At 40.9% G+C, this 17,281-nt stretch overlaps 1 protein-coding gene and 1 pseudogene across 2 annotated transcripts in view; both read right to left on the bottom strand.

Moving 5' to 3' along the window:
• SLC7A1 (solute carrier family 7 member 1) overlaps positions 1 to 17,281 on the bottom strand; it is a 139,786-nt gene that overhangs the window by 90,003 nt on the left and 32,502 nt on the right. For both annotated transcript variants that reach the window (XM_025462594.3, XM_025462591.3), the window contains exon 2: positions 669 to 852. The gene's annotated coding sequence lies outside the window, so the exon portion shown is untranslated. The remainder of the gene's footprint in view (positions 1 to 668; positions 853 to 17,281) is intronic.
• LOC112669476 (RNA-binding motif protein, X chromosome-like) overlaps positions 14,743 to 17,281 on the bottom strand; it is a 35,000-nt pseudogene continuing 32,461 nt past the window's right edge.

The following is a 17,281-nucleotide window of genomic DNA, read 5'->3' as shown; positions in this document are numbered from 1 at the left end:
ACAAGAATAGAGGAACATCTGATTGTCTTGTATTGGGTATTGAATTCTGTCTCATAGGTAAAAAGAGAACAAATGATCACAGGGCTGAGATTCAGCTGGATAGCACCAGTTCATGAACCACTGTTTATAGTCCAGCACCTGTTCTGATTGATTGGTGCCTGTGCCATACTGGTTGGTAAATATGCTTAATATAATTCTTGCATCATAGTGAAACTTAGGTTGAGGTTTCTTTTTTTTTTTAATTTTTTATTGGTGTTCAATTTACTAACATACAGAATAACCCCCAGTGCCCGTCACCCATTCACTCCCACCCCCCGCCCTCCTCCCCTTTTACCACCCCTAGTTCATTTCCCAGAGTTAGCAGTCTTTACGTTCTGTCTCCCTTTCTGATATTTCCCACTCATTTCTTCTCCCTTCCCTTATATTCCCTTTCTCTAAAGAAGTAAAGGTTAAAGCAGATTTTATCTGTTCCCATACTGAAGATGTTCATTCAAAGAATATCATGGTGGCTAAACATAGTCAGATGGTTATCATTCTACCTCAAAGGCTTCCAACAATGCCTCACTGGTTTTTTCACTCACTGTTACCTTCTTCCTCATCTTTCCGAACCACAGTATGGAATGGTATTTCAGACTGTCTGCTCTTAATAATAACCACAAGCTACTTACCTGGTTCTGGACTTTTGTAGAGCTGGTATTATGAGCTGACTGTCCTCCAAATGTCTCTGTAAATAGAAATATAACACTTCTGATGATGTATCCTTAGTCTCTAGGGTGAGGCATGTATACCATGTTTCTCCATAGGATGGTTTCAGACTTTGGATTCCAGAGTACTTGCAGTGGAGATGGTGACCTGTTATAAAATAGGAAAACATTCAGATATGTGGCCACTAGTTTTGAGCTATGTCCAGAACAGTTCTCCAGTATAGGGAAAAGGAGAGAGGGAACAACCAGGGAATGGTAGTACCAATGAATTCAGGACCCAGGGAAAAATGAAAGATTAATTAGGTTGGGTTACTCCCTAAGACTAGCCCATCTGCCAAATAGAATCATACAACTGCCGTAGGCAACCACATAGTTGTTGCAATGCTTACTAAAACCATTGGAATAACGGGCCACCCATGGTAAGCCTTCTCAAAAAGATTTAGATAGAGGCATGGTTTTTGATAAGAGTTCTGGATATGAGTAGGGAATTCGTTGTCATTTATCATCCAGATCCTCAGTCACTAAATGGGCTTATCAGTCTCTGGAAACAAAGCTCTGAAAGGATGTTAAGGGCAGTGGAAAGACAAGGATGCTAAAGTCCCCAATTTGCCCACATCTATCACCAAGTAGGCTTCTCAGAGGTGCTTCTGGGTCTGCCCACAGGCAGTTCCCCACCTGGACCATCTCCCCTCCTAATTCACTTACCTAATACTCTATTCATTTACAACCTGCGGGGCTTTGAGGATGTTACTTAACTTCTCTGTGCCTCAATTTCATTTTCTCTGAAATGGACAAAATAATTGTTCCTACTTTAGAAGTTGTGGTGAATATTAATGTGAACAGATGGTTAAAGGACTCATCATAGTGCCTGGCACATAGCAAGGCGATAAGTGTTAGCTATTACTATGAAAACTGTTATACACCCTTCCCATGTCAGCTTCCTCCAGGAAAATTGTCTTGATGCTCTTAATGAGGTACACGTGTTATCTTCAGGGATTGCCAAAAAGTGTTCAAAAGTACCCCTCACAGATCCTTAGTGCAGCCTCAGTTTAGGCCCACAAACAGGGCCTGCCAGGAATAAAACCTCAAAGTTCTGGGTGCGATTATGGATACAGTGGTAGGCATAGACCAAAAAAGCTTTTTGAATAATTGAGGAGATCACTATGGGGACTGGAAGAAAAAGGAGCTCTCTTTTTATGAGATCCCATGTACTAAGGATGATGTTTTTCAGGAGTTAACAAGGGCTATCTTTGCTAGCAAGAAAGCCTGCCTGTGAATGAAGATGATACAGAAGAAAGCAAAGGTTAGAGAGAGATAGAGGTAGGGGAGTGAGGATGATGGGGACAGAGAGACTGGATTACATTGTTGAGACCCTGGATCCAGCCAAGACTGAAGACAGAGGTACCCAAGGTTGTTAAGCTGTCAATAAATAGCCTCTTTTTACCTAAGCTAGCTTGAATTTGGTTTCTCTTACTTGTTATTGAGAGTCTTGATTAACACACCATACTTCCCCATCCATAACACATATTATGTTTCATTTTAATCAATTGTTTAATTATCTATCTTCCCCCAGCTAGGCTGAAATTCCATAAAGTCAAGGCCCTGTCCTATGGTCGACTGTTGTGTGCTAAGCAGAGTGTCTGCCCAGAGGAGGCCTGCAAACATTTAAGTGATGAATGATGAATATTCTGGAGGGATTTCAGATGTAAATCAAAGATTCTACATGAAGTAATGATGGAAAGGATAAAGCCCCACTGTCTTTTCTCAACTCCTCTCCAGCTAAATACAAATTAGAATTCTTATTTCCCCCAAAAGACATCTCTCCACTTCTTTATCTCCCCTTTCCCTCATTTTTTAGAGAAAGAGAGGCAATGAGAACTTTGCAGTCTGAGATTCGGGTCCCCAGTATCATGATATGAGGCTCTTTTAAGGAGAGCAGAGATGTGGACACTTCAGAAGTGTCTTGAACACATCATATTTAGCAATTATCTCATTAAACCTTCAAATTTTTGAAAATATATTGCTGTTCTTATTAATGATTTCCATAGGAGATATTGGGCACAAAACTGAGGAAAGGACAATCTGTCCCTGACTTCTTTCTTTGAGATTTGTGTTTCTTCAGGCCACAGCTGACCATAGTTTGAAATAGTCAAAACCAGAAACAAATGATCACTACTTTGTGTTGGTCAAGAATCACTCAATTGCAAGTAATCCACACCTGATGTAAACAATTGCAGGGAAATTCTGAAACTTTATTGTGAGGTAAATGAAAAGCTTAGGATTTGCCAGATATACATAACACTGAAGCCAAGTCCTCAAAATCTGTCTTATTCTCTCCATCTTACAGTTTTTCTGATGGCTATATTTACTGCCAAATTTCTCCAAGGATAGAAACAATGGTCTTTGAAGTGCAGCATAGAATCCATTTCAACCCCACAAAAACACTCTAATAGGCTCTGCTTGGGTCATATGCCCAAGCATATGCACCTTTCACTGATTCCAGCAGAATGGCATTCTCTTGTGGGCTAGCCTGGGTCACGTATATCTCTGTGGGACATGCGGGCAATGTGGGGAGGAGGCTGAGTGGTGGTTCCACTAGTATCATGGAAGTAGAAGAAGAGGTCATTCCAAAAGGAAAGGAATGTGAGCAGATGCAAAAGAAACTGGCACCCACTATCTATTCCCAATTCCCCTACTTGCTCAGATGTGTCCCAACCTATTCCCAGAGTGCCCAGAGGGATCTATACCATGCATTCTTAGTTACCACATCTCCTATCTGGCCCAGGAGTCTCCCTTGGAGATTGATGTGCTCCAAGCTTATCCCAGGTGGAGAAAATATGCCTGATGTTCAGTTGTTCTAGTTCCTTTTTTTTTTAGTTGTTCTAGTTCTGATACACAGCTGCACACACCACACACCAGTGACCCTGTGCTCCCACTGCCTGGGGAGACTTGTCATGTCTTACCCCTTCTTTTAATTAGCCTCCTCTCCCATGAAATCCTGGGAACGAGGCTGAAGGGTGCAATATGAATGGCCTGGCTATAATGAGAAATGTCCTTTCTTTCATACTGGCTTTGAACCAAACTTGTGGACGTGAATGTTCTCTCCTTAGGCTGAGTTCCATCCCAGAAGCTTCCTTTGTCTCTCATGCCAGTAAGCTTCAGGCAAGCCAACCCCACACTCCCACCAGATCAAACTGGGTAACTCAGCATACCATAATGCTTGGATCACTGCTGTACTTTTGGGTTTTCTTTTTGTTTGTTTATTTTGCTTTGTTTTAAAGATTTATGTATTTATTTGAGAGAGAGAGAGAGAGCCTGTGAGAGTGCACACATGTGTGTGTGTGTATGGGGGGGAAGGGGCATAGAGAGGGGCAGAGGGAGAGGAAAAGAGAGAATGTCCAGCAGATTCCCCACTGAGTGCAGTGGGGACTTGATCCCATGACCTTGAGATCATGACTTGAGATGAAATCAAGAGTTAGAGGCTCAACCAACTGACCAGCACAGATGCCCTGATTTTTTTGCTGTTGTTACTTTTTAAAAGAATTTTCAGAAGAATATTTTATTCTTACTAGATTTCCTACTTAAGTGTTACCAGACAGATTTATTTGTGAGTTGTCCTCAACAGTTTATTAATCCCATCACTGATCATCTATCAGGTTGGCTGGGTGGTATTCTAATTGGTTATCAAAGGACCAAAAAGTACAAAGGTGTCCTCTCAGAATTTTCTTTCTTTGGGGGGCAGAGATGCTTTGATTTGTGTGTCTTTTTCTCAAGTAATAATCTTAAGTTTTTAAAGCCCTGTACGTAAAACATTGATGTTACAGTCAATATAACTGTCGACTTTACTAATTAACTATGAGTAGAATTTTTTCAAGTGAAGGAGAAATACCTTAATTGACTTTACAGTGACCTAAGTATATTTGCAATGGTGCCCGGCCTTCTGTCTGTACCAAAACTTTCTTCGCATTCACGGGACATATTGCCAATTAAGGGAACAATAATATGCAAATAGATGTTGGCAGATACCATGGGCAGCATTTCAATACATTTTTACATTCATTCTCCCGTAATGAGCAAATGAGCATGAAGACTCATGCTGTGGCCAGGTTCCCATTCCCTCTCTCACCTAACATGCATTCTCTTTCCTTGCCTTCCAACACATGTCATCACAACTCCTTAATCTGCACATCTTTCCTCCCGGTAGACCTCATTCAGTTCCACTCATCTCCAGCGTTGATCTCTACCTGCCCATCACAAATAATCACTCAGGAAACAGCAATTCAGGAGCCCTCCCCTCCAACATACATACACATTCCCTCACAATGAGCCAACCTTTCCAAACTGACATTAGCATTCTAAACAACATGGTGAAATGAAACAGGTAATTTAGAAACCTCATTTATCTCTTGCAGTTACAACCCTATTGTTTTTCTGGTGCCGTAAATTACCCACAGACAAAGCATCAAGGTCTAAAGCAAACACTTGTCAGATTAAACCAATGATAATTGAGAGAACTGGAAGACATTAATTCTGACAGTCAATCTGCCCTCCTGTTTGTTTTGCGGTAGCAGAGAATATAACAATATGGACATCTCCAGTGTTGCACATTCTGTCACCTGAAGTACACATTTTATTTTTGTTTTTGTTTTTATTGAAGTTCGATTTGGCAACATATAGTATAACACCCAGTGCTCATTCCATCAAATGCTCCCCTCAGTGCCCATCACCCAATCACCCCATCCCCCACCCCCACCCCCTTCTGTAACCCTTTGTTCATTTCTCAGATTTAGGAGTCTTTCATGGTTTGTCTCCCTCTCTAATTTTTCCCTCTCAGTTTCCCTCCTTTCCCTTATAATCCCTTTCACTCTTTCTTATATTCCCCGTATGAGTGAAACCATATGATGATTGTCCTCCTCTGATTGACTTACTTCACTCAGCATAATACCCTCCAGTTCCATCCATGTTGAAGCAAATGGTGGGTGTTTGTCCTTTCTGATGGCTGAGTAATATTCATTGTATATATAGACCACATCTTCTTATCCATTCATCTGTCGAAGGACATCGTGGCTCCTTCCACAGTTTGACTATTGTGGATATTGCTGCTATGAACATTGGAGTGCAGGTGTCCTGGCATTTCACTACATATGTATCTCTGGGGTAAATACCCAGTAGTGCGATTGCTGGGTCGTAGGGTAGCTCTATTTTTAACTCGTTGAGGAACCACACTATTTTCCAGAATGACTGCACCAGTTTGCGTTCCCACCAACAATGCAAGACGGTTCCCCCTTCTCCACATCCTCTCCAACATTTGTTGTTTCCTGTCTTGTTAGTTTTCGCTGTTCTCACTGGTGTGAGGTGGTATCTCATTGTGGTTTTGCACGCAGTACACATTTTATAACAAGGATGAATGGAACAGTTCTCCTGGCTAGGAAAGGCAGGTTGTTGATCAAGCTGGAATATATGTGTCCATTTGCCTTTGCAGAACCCTAGCACCCATGCTGGAAACTTTTCCTGTTTCCCCAGTCCAAGCACAGCAAAAGAATATATATATGTGCCTTGCTGTTTGCCAAATTATTCAACAAATGAGTCTTTTAGGATATTCATAGAAGATAATTGATTATATGTGCACTTTAGATGGGGCTTCCTAGAGAAATGCTTTAAACAGAATAAGGCTTACCATTTACTTACATCAGCTAAGCACCATTTATGCAAGCACCATTCTATTTAAGCATCAAAGAAATCCCGCAAGGTGAAGATTATAATTTTCTCTCCCGTAGAAGAGGAAACTAAATGTTTAAATGATTTGTTCAAAGGTTCTCACAGCCTAACCTCAGCCCCTTCACCACACTCTGTGGCCCTAAGATAAAGTTGCTGCTGCCTGAAATCACACACTTAGCAAAAAAAGGTATTTGAAAATATAATGACCAAAAAAATATAAATTTCATGAAAAATATTTATTTATAGATCCAAGAAGCTCAGCAAACCAGAAGCAGGACAAATACAAAGAAAAAACACCCTACTTAGTCAAACTGCTGAAGTCCAAAGCGATATTCTTTAAAGCAGCCAGAGTGGGGAAGAAAAACATATCATAAACAGGGGAAAAAAACATGGATTCTCACTGGAAACAATGGAGGCCAGAACACACTGGGTGACATTTTAGAAAACAAATAAATAACAGTCAACTCCGAATTTTGTAGTCAGCAAAAAATATCCCAAGGTTGAAATAAAGACATTTTCAAATAAATGCGAATTGAAAGAACTTGTTGCCAGCAGACTTGCACTAGTATTTCTTAATACTAAAGACATTCTTCAGGCTAAAGAGAAATTATAATGGATTGAGACTTGAATTTATAGGAAGTGAAGGAAAGTATCATGTCATAATGCTTTTACTAAGTTAGTAGACACACTTCTGATACCTGGGGGCAGCATTTTGAATGGGGAATAAATGAGTTTGGGAAAAAAAGCAGAAACTAAACTATTTTAGAATAAGAAAGTAATGTCGTACATCACAAGGACAGAGGAATTGTTTTCTTTTTTTTACACTGTTGAGTATTTTTACCTAGGTCATAGCTTTTTAATTCTATGACTTTTACTGTACAAACTTTCTATTTTTATCTAGTTATTTTTCCTTATGATATGTGTCTAGTTGCTTTTGTTTTCAGAAGTCTTCTCTTGACCAGAGATTGTGAGTTACTCATACAATATATGATTTTACAGCTGTTTTTTTTTAAGATTTTATTTATTTATTCATGAGACACAGAGAGAAAGGTAGAGACATAGGCAGAGGGAGAAGCAGGCTCCCTGCAGGGAGCCTGATGTGGGACTCGATCCTAGGACCCGAGGATCATGACCTGAGCCAAAGGCAGGCACTCAACCACTGTGCCACCCAGGTGTCCCTACAGCTACTTTTATTTTCAGCTGCTTTTATAGTCAGTTATTTACCTTATCCCAAACTTACCTAATGTGTACATAAAGTGAGAATATAGGCCTCCCCCACCCCAATATGTTGACCAACACCATTTGTTAAATAATCCATCCCTTTCTCATTGACTTATGATATGTTCTCCATTATATATTAATCTTATGTTTTATAAGGTCTACTTCTGAGCTATTTAGGCTGATTTGTTATTAATTATGTATTAGACTATTTCCTTTGGACAGCTTTATGCTATAGTTCAATATCAAGCAGGTAAATTCTTCCCTCTTCTCATTTCTCTTTCTCCATTTCTTCTCCATGTGAATTTATTCTTAGAATTCTTTTACCATATTTCTTTCCTGCCACACACATAACTCTGGAATGTTGAATGGAATTTCCTTCAAATTACAAATTAATTTGAGAAGAATTTGTACCTTTGCTGTGTTCCATCTTACCACTAGGAATGTAAAATATCTTTCATCTTAATTAAGGTTCAGGCAAGGAAAAAATGCTGAGGATCTTCTAAAATTAGCAAATATAATAGGAGACACTTCCTCCTGCCTTTAAATGGGACCCAAGAGTGACAGTCTGGGTTAAGGTGAAAAAGAAATAAAAATCAACAAGCAGAAAGAGACAATGGAGAAACCTTGACCTTGCTGTTCATTGAAGAGGTAAAAGTCTCTCTTGAGAATTCATAATCCCAGTCTGCTCCTCACATAAATTTTCACACAAGTTTATACTACTTATGAAGCTAAACAACCTCAGGCCAGAATTTAATTTAAAGTAGCCCTAAACTAGCAAGGCCTTCCAGGTGCTGGTAAAAATAAACACAAATCCTTTCTGGAAGAACTCACCTTCAACTGCAAACTCAAAGAAATCCTGCAGATAAATGTATAAGGAAATGAGAAATTCATAATAATAATTTACAAACTAAACAGAGAAGAAATAGACACTATTAGTGAAATGAGTAGTAAAAGGGACAATTGAAACTGACATATTAAAACTTCCAATAGAGAAATTCCACATTCAGAATTATATTTTGTGATATTAAATAAAATAAAATAGAAGTTTGAAAAACATGGAGACTCTAAAAATGAAAAATATAATCACTAAAACTAAAATCTCAATTGATTGCACCCCATTAGGATAACTATTATGAAAAACAAACAAGCAGCAAATAACAAGTGTTGGCAAAGATAGAGAAATTGAAACCCTTGTCTACTGTTGGTAGGAATGTAAAATGGTGCAACTGCTCCAGAAAACAGATTGACAGTTCTTCAAAATATGATACATAGAATTACTGCATGATCCAGCAATTCCATTTCTGGGTATCTACCCCAAAAAATAAAAATCAGGAACTCAGACAAATATTTGTTGACAAATATTCATAGCAGCGTTATTAACAGTAGCCAAAAGCTGGAAACAACCCAAGTGTCCATTGATGGATAAATGGATAAATAAAATGCAGTATACCCATATAATAGAATATTAATCAGCCATAAAACAGAAGGAAAGTTTGATACTAGACAATCAGTAAGTTAATGAAGGAATCAAAGAAGAAACCTGAAAATACCTTTAGACAAATGAAAATGAAAACAGTTCAAAGGTTATGGGGCCTGGCAAAATCAGTTCTAAGAAGGAAGTTTATAGTGATACAGACCCCCCCCCCAAGAAACAAGAAAAATCTCAAATGATTTAACCTTATCCCTAAAGGAACTAGAAAAAGAAAAACAAAGCCTTGAATTCATCTTGAATAAGCACTCATAAGATTGCTGAAGATCTTACTTTCCAGAGTTTTTGGGAAAAGTTGATGTTGACAGTTTTTGCCAGTGTTCTCATTGCTTTCCTGGAGAGGTAAATTTTCAGAGGTCCTTACTTCCCTGTTCTGGATTTTGAACTCTTGGTAAGGAAGAGCACCTGGATAGGATAAAGCTGGTAAAGCTTTAGCAGTGTGTCCTGACTGATGATATTACTAAACTAAAAGACTTCTGTCTATTAAAGACAGAGGATGCAAATGGAAGCCAAAAAGTGAGAGATAGGGGACACCTGGGTGGCTCAGTGGTTGAGCATCTGTCTGCCTTTGGCTCAGGTTGTGATCCCAGGTCTGGAGATTGAGTCCCACTTTGGGCTCCCTGCGAGGAGCCTGCTTCTACCTCTGTCTACGTCTCTGCCTCTCTCTGTGTCTCTCTTGAATAAATAAATAAAATCTTTTTTTAAAAAGTGGGAGATGGTATTTGCAATACATATGACTGACAAAAATGTGTCACAAATCAGTGAGATTTAAGAGCAGGTTAGACATAGCTAAAGAATTAGTGAACTGAAGGAATTACTTGGAACACCATCCAAAAGACATATAGAATATAAAACTATACCAAACAACAAGGAAGTGACAGCAATAAGGTCTAGCATATACAAAGAGACCATTTTTCAAAGATGTATGACTGAGATTCTTTTCAAAACTATTGCTCTATCTAAATTCTCAAATACAAGAAGCCAAATGATAAAAAAAAAAAAGAAGCCAAATGAACCCCAAGTAAAAAAATTCCACAGCTAGATAAAACATAGAGCTACTGTAGGTCATAAAATATAAAAAGATCTTGAAAACAACCACAAAAAACCTCCAGATTGCCTACAAAGAAATGTCAATAAGAGTAAAATCTTATATTTCAGTGACAGTAACACAGTGAATTATTTTCTTTTTTTAAAAGATATTTATTTATTTATTTATTTATTTATTTATTTATTTATTTATTTATTTATGATAGACAGAGAGAGAGAGAGAGAGAGGCAGAGACACAGGCAGAGGGACAAGAAGGCTCCATGCCGGGAGCCCAACGCGGGACTCGATTCCGGGACCCCAGAATCGCGCCCTGGGCCAAAGGCAGGCACTAAACCGCTGAGCCACCCAGGGATCCCCAGCGAATTATTTTCAATGTAGTAAGAGATAATAAAGAAGTATCCACAAAGGAAACTTTTAAAGAAATATGGGAAAAATACTCTAGATGGAATTGGAATGTTTGAGTCAAGAAATTGTGAGCAGAGATATTGCTAAATACAAACAAATATAGATGGCATACAATAAAAGAAAGTAATGTCTAATCTGGAAATGAAGGTAACAGACTAGAACTAAAATACTGAACAAGGATGGATGGTCACATTAGAGTGAGGCTTAGGGAGTTAGAGAACAGAAACTAGAGCCAGATTGCTTTGGTTGCAATCTTGAAGCTGGTACTTATTATCTAGTACTTATTAATTTGCTTTGAACAAGCTAATCAACATCTCTGTATGTCTCTATTCTTCTCCTAATATGAAGAGAAGCATCGAGCTCATAGGGTTATCATGATAATCAGCTAATGTATACATTGATCTCTTAGAGCAGTGCTTGATACAGAGCAAGTGCTATGTGTATGTTAGCTATTGTTCTCAATAAAGTGTTCTGAGGTCCTAGGATGCCAGGTAGAAAACACAATCATGATGAAAGAATAACACATCCCTTCTTTTTTTAAAGGATTTTATTTATTTATTCATGAGAGACACACAGAGAGAGGCAGAGACATAGGCAGAGGGAGAAGCAGGCTCCCTGTGGGGAGCCTGATGCAGGACCCAATCCCGGCATGACCTGATCCAAAGGCGGACACTCAACCACTTAGCCACCCAGGCGCCCCCTCTGCCTTTTTGTTTTTAAAGGTTTGTTTATTTATTTATTTATTTATTTATTTATTTATTTATTTATTTATTTGAAAGAGAGAGAGCATGAATACAAGCTTGGGGGAGGGAGACGAAGACGCCTCAGTGAGCAGGTAGCTTGATATCGGCTCAATCCCAGGACTCTGGGATCGTGACCAGAGCCAAATGCAGACGTTTAACCAACTGAACCACCCAGGCGCTCCAACACACCTCTTCTGACAATAATAAAGAACCTAGAAATTCTATCGACAAGCTTGTTTTAACTGACTCACTAAAAAACTCTGTACCCATCTAACTTATGCCACATAGACTTTTTAAAAATCTGTTTATTAGTTTACAAGATAATTCCAAGAAGTAGAAATTGAACACATTGTGGAGGGTACTGCTAGTTGCCTTATCAATGATCAGCCTGCCATTCTTACACATTGAACACTGATTTCCTGAATAGTAGCAATGTGCGGAGCTAAGACACTTTCTAAAGGTGCCTTTAGAGTTAACCGTGGGCAATAGACCTAGGCAGATCATTGGGATTTAAGTGGAAGTCACTGGGCTGGATTTCTAGAAAGGCTATCTTAAACTTTATGCCTTTAAAGCTAATACGCCTTGAACCAACATGTTTCTCATCCTTTGGTTGTGTGTATTTGTGTGTGGCCACATATCTTCAAAGCTCCTGCAAGAACTCTGCCTTAGTTCTCACTTCCTGTTTCTGCAGAGCTTGAAGGTAAGCCAGAGGTGAGAACATTGGCCTCAGGTGTTCCTGGGAATGTGCACACCCCAGGCATGCACACAGCTTTTCACATGCATATAGCCTTATTGGTTCCCAGGAACATGTAGGAGATTTTCAATGCCCCTCTATGGACTTTACTGTAAATAATCTTTATTCAAGGAGATTTCACTAAAAATTTCTGGGACTTTAAAAATGGATTTTGACAAGTAGCTTCCTGAAATTGTCCAAGAAGAACAATAAAGTGGAATTTTTCTGTCAAACATCAAAACAGACTATAAAACTATAGTAACTATAATAGGGTGGCATTATTGATGAAATACATAGCATGATGGGGAAAAAAGTCCAGAAATACATACACACATACACAAACACAACATGTGTGCACATTTTGCACATTCAAATTTATATAAAACTATAAAGTTATTTAATAAGTTTAGCCTGGGGAAGGAATTTTTTTAGGACAAAAGGAAAACAAGAAAACATAAAGGCAAATCTTGATAAATTTGACTATATAAAAATACTTCCTTATAGTGAAGGGCATCACGAATGAAATTAAAGGCAAACAATATGCTGATTGACAATTCTTGTCAACATGCAACAGAAACAAAATTCAAATTAAATAACTGGATCCTACTTTTAATGTATTAGATTGGCAAAAGAAAAAAGTTCAGAGATTGGTAGCACCATGTTAATGTGGTTCTGAAGATACCCTCCTTCACTGCTAGTGAGAGAGCAAATTGTTTTGGGAGGCAACTTTGCAGGACCTAATAATATTTTAAATGTATATCACTTAAATGCTAATACAGCATTTTCACTTCTGGAAATCTGTGCTGCAGAATATTCACATGTGGGGCGCCTGGGTGGCTCAGTGGTTGAGTGTCTGCCTTTGGCCCAGGTGGTGATCCCAGGGTCCTGGGATCAAGTCCCACATCTGGCTCCCCACAGGGAGCCTGCTTCTCCCTCTGCCTGTGTCTCTGCCTCTCCCTGTCTCTCATGAATAAATAAATAAAATCTTTAAAAAAAAAAGAATATTGACATGTGCACAAAGATGGATATTCATGAAGTTGTTTATTGCAGTGTTGCTTGTGATAGTCAACCAGCTAGGAACCTGAATGTCCATCAGTACTCTGTGTGTGTGTGTGTGTGTGTGTGTGTGCACGCGCGCTTGCACACACATAAAGGGGGAGGGAGTTACCGAGAGAAAAAGAAAGAGACTTCAATAAAGATTCGAACAGCTTTACGGTTTTTTTGATGATGCTTTTATGTTGTATACCATATACTTCTCTATTATTTACATTTTTCAAGTGATTTGAAAACAATAAAAGAGAAAAAAAAGCAAGCCACAGACCTGTGTAGAATTCCCAAAGAACTCTACAGAAGCAGATACACATTTGTTAATGTATATTATTACTGTCTGATAAAAATGCACAACGGCTCCCAGTGGCTCCTGGGGGTGACAGCGCGGCCGTGGGAGATGGAGCGGAGGGCTTCCCACCCCCACGCCGCGGGTCCACGGACGCTTCACAAGCTAGTCCACTGCTGAAATTAAAAAGCAGCCCCGGTGGCTCAGCGGGTTAGCGCCGCCTTCGGTCCAGGGCGTGATCCCGGGGTCCTGCGTCCAGTCCCACGTCGGGCTCCCTGCGTGGAGCCTGCCTCTCCCTCTGCCTGTGTCTCTGCCTCTCTCTCTGTGTCTCTCATGAATAAATAAATAGAATCTTAAAAAAAAAAAAGAATAAAGAAGTAAACACATGCCAGTAAAGGGGAGGGGAGGGAATGGCAGCCGCTCTCAAGCTCAAGAGGAAGACGAAGAGGTGATTTCAAGGTCAGGAACAGGGAAGCCGGGGATCCCGGGGTGGCGCTGCGGTTTGGCTCCTGCCTTTGGCCCAGGGCGCGATCCTGGAGTCCCGGGATCGAGTCCCACGTCGGGCTGCTTCTCCCTCCTCCTGTGTCTCTGCCTCTCTCTCTCTGTCTATCATAAGTAAATAAATAGATATTTAAAAAAAAAAAAAAAGAACAGGGAAGCATGAGCAGGCAGCAGAGACCTCCAAGGCGACAGAGAGCGTGGGAACCTGGATGACGTGGGGATGACGTGGGCACGCGGATGATGACGTGGGCACGCGGGGTGTGGGTGACGGCTGAGCAGCGTCGACAGAGAGCGTGGGAACCTGGATGACGTGGGGATGACGTGGGCACGGGGATGATGACGTGGGCACGCGGGGTGTGGGTGACGGCTGAGCAGCGTCGACAGAGAGCGTGGGAACCTGGATGACGTGGGGATGACGTGGGCACGCGGGGTGTGGGTGACAGCTGAGCAGCGTCGACAGAGAGCGTGGGAACCTGGATGACGTGGGGATGACGTGGGCACGCGGGGTGTGGGTGACGGCTGAGCAGCGTCGACAGAGAGCGTGGGAACCTGGATGACGTGGGGATGACGTGGGCACGCGGGGTGTGGGTGACGGCTGAGCAGCGTCGGCGAGCACTGGTGGGGACGCCCTCAAGGGGCAGCACAGCGTGGGAAGACAGAAGTGAGGGAAGGGACGTGATCGAAGAGCCAGTGTGAGACCGGCTGTGGGAAGAGAGACAGAGGTTGGCTTCCAACTGGAAGAACCCGGGGCAAGCATTAAATAAAATCAGTGATTGTGTTTCTGTGAAAACCAAAACAGTTTTCTTGAGTTAGAAAAGTTCCTTAAACCATGATCATGGGCTGCCCATGCCTCAGCTAATGTGATTCATAACGATTGACCCTTTGGAGCAATTGGATCTCTTTATCTCTATTATTTTGGTTTTTTTGGTTGTTGTTGTTTTTTTGGTTTTGGCCAAACTTTTTAATTCAGTATTCTGTAGTTGCTCAACACACACTTAAATGGTCTTATTGGGGGAAGGGAAAGGGGAGGTTCTTGTAGATTCCCAAGGAAATGTCAGAAAGGCAAAATATGGCCAGCATTATCCATTTGCTTTTTTTGGATTTACGGGGTGAATAGCACTTTCTTTATATAAGCATCTGATCTCAGGTTTTTCATTACGAGAACATTGAGATTTCAGTTTGAAGACACTCTGAAATCCAAAGAGTAGCATACCCCAACCACCCTCTAAGCTACCGACCTGTAGCTTGTTTGTACAGGCAGAAGGATTCACTTCTCCACTTTAGAAGGCTAGATGTTTGTGGAAGGTCTTAGAATTGCTTTGCCTCATTTACTGGGAAAAATCAGATATAGGAAGTGGCCTTTAGGGACACTTTTAACGTGAAAAATTACAACACTAGTACACAAGTCAAGTCTTAACACATTTAACATTTGCTTATTGAAAGCAATGTCATAAAGTCAAATAAGATTAAACAAGGTTTACTCCTTTCCCTCACAAGAACATAATAATTATGGAAGGGAAATTTAATAAGAAATTTTAAAAAGGTAACACAATTTTTCCTTTTAGTAGTCCTTGGGTAGTTATGACAGAAAAGGTTCCACTTTTTTGTTTGTTTCTTTGAACAGGGATTTTGGTCCAAAGTTTTGTTTTGTTTTTAATATCTGTTTCTGCCTCCCCCTCTCTCAGATCGGCTTCCTCCATGGCCACCACCTCTTGGTGCTCTGCAGCTTGAACTGCTGTAGGAATCACGTGGAGGAGGGTACCGCCTTTCCATAGAAGGGGGAAGCCCTCTTTCTTGTCTGCCAACCTGATCAGGACCACTTGAGTAGAGATCACTTCGGCTGCTTGAGTGTCTTGACTGCCACCATATCCATCACGTGAGCTTCTATAATCATCGTAGTAACTACTTCCACCATAAGATGGTGGGGGCCCTCGTGTAGGTGGAGCACTACGTGAGATACCATAACTCTCATATGAATCTCTGTAGGAACCTCCACTTGCATGATCTGAGTAGTCACGATCAGGACCATAGCCATCTCTAACACTATAGCCTCTTGACAGGTAGACATCATGTGACCTGGAATGACCATAATCACGGTAAGTATAATCTCTTGGTGGCGGTGCATAATCTCTTGTATCACGAGAATCTGGGTAGTCTCTGCTTGAATAGCTGTCTTTAGTAGAATATCCATCGTCTCTTGGGGACAAATACACATCTCTACGAGAGGGCAGGAGTTCTCTTCGAGGTGGGCCTCCATAACTATCTCTTCTGCATGACACAGGAGCTCTTCCTCCCATTCCACTGCTGCTGCGAACTGGTCCTAAAGCGGCAGATCTTTTAGGAGGAGTACTACCACAAAGTCTTCTTTTTACTGGAAGTGGTCCCCTGGAAGAACTCATGTTAAAATTCATGGATTAGCCACAATCATCCATGTGCCCTCCACGTGAGGGAGGTCTCCTGGTTCCACCACTTCCTCCTCTTCCGCCTCTAAGACCTCTCGGAAGGCCTCTGCTTCTTAGAGGTGGAGGTGGTTCATGTCTACTACTTTCAAATGATGGTTTAGTGGCTTGTTCTACCTTGATGGCTTTTCCATCTAAGGACTTTCCATTAGTGTCTCTGGCTGTATCCTTAGCATCTGCTGGGCTCTCAAAGATGACAAAAGCAAATCCTTTTGATTTGTTGGTTTCGCGATCTTTCATCTATAGAACTTCCACTATTAGTCAATATTTGCCAAATACTGCTTCAAGGGCTTTTTCATTTGTTTCTGTATTGAGGCCACTAATAAAAAGCTTTCCTGGAAGATCTACTTCAACCATTTTTCCCCCTGGTGAGAGTCGGAGGAGTGACCGTTCCAAGTTCCTATGACCCACTGGCAGGGGCTTCGTAGCAGCTCAGCACGAGGGAGGGCCGCTGGTTCTGAGAATGGAAGAGGGAAGCCGCTAGCACTACTGCACAACTATTTTGTATTTCTGCAGCAGGACTTGGGATTTAACTTTTGCCATAGGACAGAATGGATAATATTAGAGAAGAGGAATGTGTATGCAACAAACTCACCTGTGATATTAATAGGAAGGAGACTGACCTGAGAAAATTGCATAGTAAACATGCTATTTGTGTAAAATATCCTTAAAATCCATATAAAATCTATACAGTCTCCCTGGATGTGATACATAAAGATATAGTAAGAATGCATGCCGAGTTGAAACCAGCTAAACTGGAATGAATTTGTGTTTGGAGGAGAGAGACATAATATACCATGGACTTAAGAAGAGCCAGGCTCGTGGCGCAGCAGTTTGGTGCCTGCCTTTGGCCCAGGGCGCGATCCTGGAGACCCAGGATCGAGTCCCACGTCGGGCTCCCGGTGCATGGAGCCTGCTTCTCCC

Source organism: Canis lupus, chromosome 25 (genome assembly GCF_003254725.2).
Source record: "Canis lupus dingo isolate Sandy chromosome 25, ASM325472v2, whole genome shotgun sequence".
NCBI classification, from domain to species: Eukaryota; Metazoa; Chordata; class Mammalia; order Carnivora; family Canidae; genus Canis; species Canis lupus.
This window is presented reverse-complemented; position numbering and strand designations above follow the sequence as displayed.